At 39.4% G+C, this 6,443-nt stretch overlaps 1 pseudogene; it reads right to left on the bottom strand.

The window, feature by feature from the left end:
• Positions 1–1,477: 1,477 nt before the first annotated feature.
• LOC141134163 (olfactory receptor 11A1-like) lies at positions 1,478–2,360 on the bottom strand (annotated as a pseudogene).
• Between the last annotated feature and the right edge of the window lie 4,083 nt (positions 2,361–6,443).

The raw sequence follows: 6,443 nt of genomic DNA, 5'->3' as shown, positions 1-6,443 counted from the left end.
CGCTGCTGTGGAATTATTTGTCTCTCTCTCTTTTTTTTTTTACACTTGTTTCACCTCATTTGCATTATAATTGAATATTAAGTGGCAGCACAGATAGGCGTTTTTCACTAGCCCAGTGCGCACACATATACATACTCAGAGGCACCTGTATTCTCTCTCTCTCTCTCTCTCTCTCTCTCTCTCTCTCTCTCTCTCTCTCTCTCTCTCTGCATGTTTGGAGTTTGCTTCCACTTTCCCTGCAAGGCTTGCCCTGACACAGTGGACTGTCCTCTAATACAAAGCTGGTCAGCCCAAAGGACTTGTGTTATTTCCAAAACATCCAATAGGCTGCGCCACTATCCCATGTGTTTTTCTTAAAGTTAATAAGGGGGCTGGAGGACCTCAAATATGAAGAAACGACCAGAAGCACTAAACATATTCTCTATGGAGAAGAGACGCTTGAGAAGAGATACGATAGCAATATAAAAATTTACCTCAATGGTGATTCTGGCAAAGGGAATAAACGGTTCAGTCTTAGGGAATGTAAGAAGACACGGGGCCACTCAATGAAACTGGAGGAGAAACTGTTTTACCTTAAACTACGTAGGAGGGTTTTTACTGTAAGGGCGGTAAGGATGTGGAATTCACTTCCACAATCGGTGGTGTCAGCAGGAAGTATTGATAGTTTTAAAAAAAGCTCTTGGATGTGCATCTTAGTGAGCACAGTATACAGGGATATGGGAAATGATTATGAACACGCACACCTACACAGGTTGAACTGGATGGACTGGTGGTAACTATATGTTACTATATCACTCTTTACTCCAAAAATTTGTGAAAATCATCATACCCATATCAAGTGTGACCTGACATTATGTCAATTTTCACAATGAATTCCTGAATTATTTTTATTGACAGGACATTGTAAAATACTAATAAATTGAGACAGTTTCAGAATAGCTTAAGATAATAAATGTATTATTTAATTTTAAAATAATAATCCGTATTTGCATACTTCAAAGTCTAAGGTGTTGTAAGGCTCTAATGTCACTAAAATGATTCCAGATGTTACATGATATATGGGCATAGCTCATTAAGTGATTAGTTCACATGACCTTTAATGTTGAGGTTTTAAATTCATTGAAGGGACATTGTCAAGAATTTAAAAATGGTCTCTCCATGTCTGCTTAAGATTCCATAAAACAACCATAAAAGTGTAAAAAATAAAACAGATACATTTAAAGTAAACACCATTTTTGATAAAAAAAATTTTAAAGATCCCCAGAAAAGATGTAATTTCATGTTTTTAAAAGTTCCGTGTATTAAAATCAACATAAATAGCATAAACTCAATGCTAATGGAATACTTTATCAAAGGTCAAAATCATTTTATGCTCTGGTAAAAAAAAAGCAAATCCAAAGCAAATGGTGTTATCAATCTTTTTTGTTTTTTAATTCTTATTTATTGGTTGCTGAGTAATTAATGCACGTATGACTGCTCAAATATCCTGATTTCTTATGCTATATATAAAGGGATTAAACAAGGGGGTCACCACTGTGTAAACTACTGATATCATCTTGTTAAGGGTTTGTGAACTTGATGGAACCAGGTAAATTATTATTAAGGACCCATAAAACATAATCACTACGGAGAGGTGAGAGCTACAGGTTGAGAAAGCTTTCTTCCTCCCAGTAATAGAGGACATACGTAGAATGGCTATGACAACACAATTGTAGCTCACTAAAATCAAAATAAATGGTATGACCATGATAGGGAATGAGAGGATGAATATTTCAATTTCAAGGTCTGAAGTGTCAGAGCAAGCAAGGTCAACAAAGGGAGCAAGATCACAGAAGTAATGGTCAATGATGTTGGGTCCACAGAATTTAAGTTGAGTTAGAAGACTCATTGTTATCAATGTTGATGTAAAGCCAAGCATCCAGCAAAAGATTACCAGAGAATACTGAAGTTTCTGGCTCATAGTTTTGTTGTAAAGCAAAGGCTTACATATGGCCAAGTATCGGTCATAGGCCATCGCTGCAAGAAGATTCTGTACTACCTGATGCACAGTAGAGATAACTCTGAGCAATACAACCAGGAATGGATATGAAGGCTCCTTTCAGCCATATGATCTTTAGCATATTGGGTACAATAAGAGTTCCCACCAACATTTCTGAAAACAAGAAATGTTTGAGAAAAAAGTACATGGGGGAGGTAAGAGTTGTTCTGGTTGAGAGCAATATGATAATCAAAACATCAACAAAAAGTGCAGAAGTATAAGCTAAAAGTATAAAAATGAAGATAACAATCATGAATCTACCCAAGTCTTGAAAACCCAAAAGGAGAAATTCTGTTATTTCTGTCCCATTCTGTTCACTCATGATTGGCTTTCTGTGATTACAGAATCAGAAATCACATTTTAGAATACATTTGAATTTTGTTTATTGTATTATTAAAAATGTTGCTACAGTACAATTGGAAAACTATTGACCAAGCTCAAATGAATCAGTGGGCCAAACTTAGCAGAATAAAATTTAAAAAGGGCTGGATTTTGTATACAGAGATTCATACCTAATTAATTCCAAAAAAAAAAACTTACAACAATTTGATAATTGAAATTACAGTGCAAATTGCCACTCTCAATTTTATCAATTGGAAGGCAGCAGGGGCTTCATGTAATTTAAATTCTTCAATTACCGCAGGCCAGAAAAAAAGGACAAGAAGGCCGTGTGTGGCCCAAAAAACACATGTCTGCTAGGTACAATTTGCAGTGAAAATGTTTGCCTTCTTTAAAAGCTAACCATTGTTCATAATTATTGTATTACGTTTAAGATCTTAGGCAGCAAATAAACATGTTGTCCCTGAAGTTGATGTGTTGAAAGCAGAAAAAATGGGAAATTTGTTGTGTACAGTATGGGACTGCATAGCTGCAGGGTGCCCACGCTGACCTGTGTCCTAAGCCAAATGTGCCTACAATAGATATGTGAGCATCAGAACGTGACCATGGAACAATGGAAGAAGGTGGTCTGATTAATCACATCATGTAAATGGCTGGGTGTGTGTGAGTCATTTACCTGGGAAAGAAATGGTATCAGAATGCAAATTTGGAAGAAGGCAAGCCAACAGTATGATGCGTTGGGCAAAGTTCTGCTGGGAAACCTTGGGTCCTGACATTTATGTGAATACTCCTTGATACATACTACCTACCTAAACATTGTTCCCTTCATGAAAACGGTCTTCCCTGATGGCAGGGACCCAAAATGGTCAAAGAATGGTGTGAGGAACACAACGAGTTTGAGGTGTTGACTCCAAATTCTCTAGATCTCAATCCAATGAAGATTCGGTGGCATGTGCTGGAAAAACAAAGCCAATCCATGGAGTCACCACCTCACAACTTACAGGACTCTAGGCTGGGTTCACACTGCCGCAGAGTGCGGCTCACAGCAGGGGTCCGGTGCATCCCTGTTCACCGTAGCACATGAATTCCATATGTGTGGGAAAAATGTTTAAACTCTCAAATCTTTTAATTTGAAAACACAGGCAAATAGAAGGTGGATTAGGAAATTTGCCATAATACAGTGGACAATAGCGACTATAAAAAGTCCTTACAAATCTAAAACTGAAAACGGAACGTTGTTTATAAGTATCAATACTTCTAGCTTCTAGCCGCAAGGAATCTCAGCTATTTATTCATTCTTTATGTGGAAGCTGGATTAAAAAAAAGCACAAGGAATTATTTTCCCAATGGTCATAATTGTTGTGTTGATTAGAGGCTGTGAAAGTTTTATTCCAATAGGATTACATTTGTGTAATTTCTTTAGGGATGTATTCCTGATGGTTTTACCACAGATTTCTCTTTATTTTCTTTTGTCAAGCCAATAAACATAAAACAGTGGACTAAGATAGCAAAAAAAATAAATGAAAAAAAAAAACAACAATGAAACAAGATGACCTAGAACCCAAATCTGACCATCAGGTGTTTTTAATATACAGTCAGGTCCATAAATATTGGGACATCGACACAATTCTAACTTTTTTGGCTCTATACACCACCACAATGGATTTGAAATGAAACAAACAAGATGTGCTTTAACTGCAGACTTTCAGCTTTAATTTGAGGGTATTTAGATCCAAATCAGGTGAACGGTGTAGGAATTACAACAGTTTGTATATGTGCCTCCCACAGCTCTACATGTTTTGCGCTGAACGTGCTTCTTCAGGAGCTTTAGGTAGGTACTATAATGCCCTGCACACACGGTCGGATTTTCGGATTTAAAATGTGCGATCGGAGCTTGTTGTCGGAAATTCCGACCGTGTGTGGGCTCCATCGGACTTTTTCCATCGGATTTTCCGACACACAAAGTTTGAGAGCAGGCTATAAAATTTTCCGACAACAAAATCCGATCGCGCCAAGTCCGTGTGTGGACAATTCCGCTGCACAAAGTGCCACGCATGCTCAGAAGAAATTCCGAGACGGAACTGCTTGGTCTGGTAAAATTAGCGTTCGGAATGGATATAGCACTTTCGTCACGCTGCAATGTTTTAAATTGTTTAATGCAGTGCACTCTCTTTCTTTCTAATGCTAGAAGAATGAAGTTGTTTTGCTGCTCAATATTCACACAAACTTCTTTCTTTATTATTTCTCGTGATTTCATCAATATTATTTTATTTGTCACATCTGACTAAAAAATTTAAAAATTTTAATTTGGGGTTTTTTAATTTTTTTAAAATTTTGGATTTGTATTTTTTTAAAGCCTGATCTTGTTTTTATTTTTTTGGTTATTTTTTTTTTAATACAGAATAGTTTTGGGTGTGTTTTGTGTGTCAAGTTACCACAACACCATTATTATCTTGTATTATTTATTAATCTCAAGGAGATTGCTTGGTGTCTCTTGTTAATTTGACATTGTACCTGCCTCCTCACCAACAAACTGCCCTTTTTGAATGAAAACATACATAGGCGAGTATAATTGAAACCAAAATTCCTTTATTAAGGGGTCATAACCAAGCAAAAAGGGAGGCAACGCTGGAGAAACAGCAGAAATTGGCTAAGCCTTTGGCCCCCAGGGCAGACATCAATTATTTTACTGAAAAATTGGTGGCCTGAGGAGTCCATATATAAGGGAGTACAAGCTGGTCCAGAAGTCCAAGAGATCATGAACAGCAGCAGATGACATGTATATCCCCAGGCTGTGGTCATACAAGAGCCTGCATCTTTTGCCAGACCAGACTGAACCCAGGCCATCACTCTCTGGTCTTCCTTAGACGCTTCCTTCCACACTGTGGCTCTGGTGTTGGAGGTGTGGCAGGAGGAGGAGTAGCACCTGGAGGAGGAGGAGGAGGAGTAGGACCTGGAGGAGGAGGAGGAGGAGTAGGACCTGGAGGAGGAGGAGGACCTGGAGGAGGAGGAGGAGGAGGACCATGGATGAGCTCACAAATGTGGCTTTGGCATGTGAGTTGGCCCCTCAACCCCTTATTTAGTGCTTCTAAAATGAGAAACTCACATAAGAGGCATTGGCCCTCCTCCATTTGCTGCATTCTGCATGCTGTTAGGTCAGCAAAATCCTCTTCCACACTATGGGGGGTTCTGAGGGCCTCAGTAGCCTTCCAAGCCTCCTCCAGGTAACTTCTCTTCCTGCCACTTTTACTTTGAAGGGGGAGGGACCTGGGTATCGGGCAGCCTACTTGGCCCGGCCACCTCCTGGCTGAGACTTCCCTGTGTATGAAAAAGGGACATCGTTTTAGTTTTTGGTTCATCAATCACAATCAGAAATTAGTAATCCAAACTAACATAGATTTAACATCATTAATTTGACCAACAGAAATCTTTAGAAGAATGCTATACCTGGCTCAAGCTGGGCTCCTCCACATGTTGCTGCCTGGAAGGCCCAGGTTGGGCGTCAGTAGCCTCAGCTGGGGGGGTAGGAAGTGTTGAAGGAAGAGTGGAGAGTGCTGGCCTGGGTTCAGTCTGACCTGACAGAAAATGCAGTCCGTCATAGTACCACAGCCTGGGGACATAAATGTCATCTGCTGCTCCTGATCTCAGGGAATCCTGGACCTTCTTGTGCTCCCTTAGATAAGTACTCCTCATGCCACCAATTAGATCTTCAAATCTGTGATGTCTGTCGTGGGGATCACCGGCTTCACAAATTGCAGCAAATTATCAAGCGCTGCCTTCCTCTTTGTTCGGTTCTTATAATCAGGGTGGTTTACCTGCCACAGACAGGGCAGCTCCCTGAACAGATCAATGAATATGGGAATAAAGTCCTGATCTTTCAATATATCCATTTTCTCTGCAAGACACATCACAAGACAAACAATGTCAGGCTAAAGTCTCCTAATCTTGTCCCAATATAGGCCTCAATTTCTAAGCAGTATAGGCTCAAGTTTAAATGTTACCTTCATTATCACGATTGGTGCTTTTGATACTCCTTCCTCCGCTCACAGATTGTACGTACTACGCA

Source organism: Aquarana catesbeiana, linkage group LG03 (assembly GCF_042186555.1).
Source record: "Aquarana catesbeiana isolate 2022-GZ linkage group LG03, ASM4218655v1, whole genome shotgun sequence".
Classification (NCBI taxonomy): Eukaryota; Metazoa; Chordata; class Amphibia; order Anura; family Ranidae; genus Aquarana; species Aquarana catesbeiana.
This window is presented reverse-complemented; position numbering and strand designations above follow the sequence as displayed.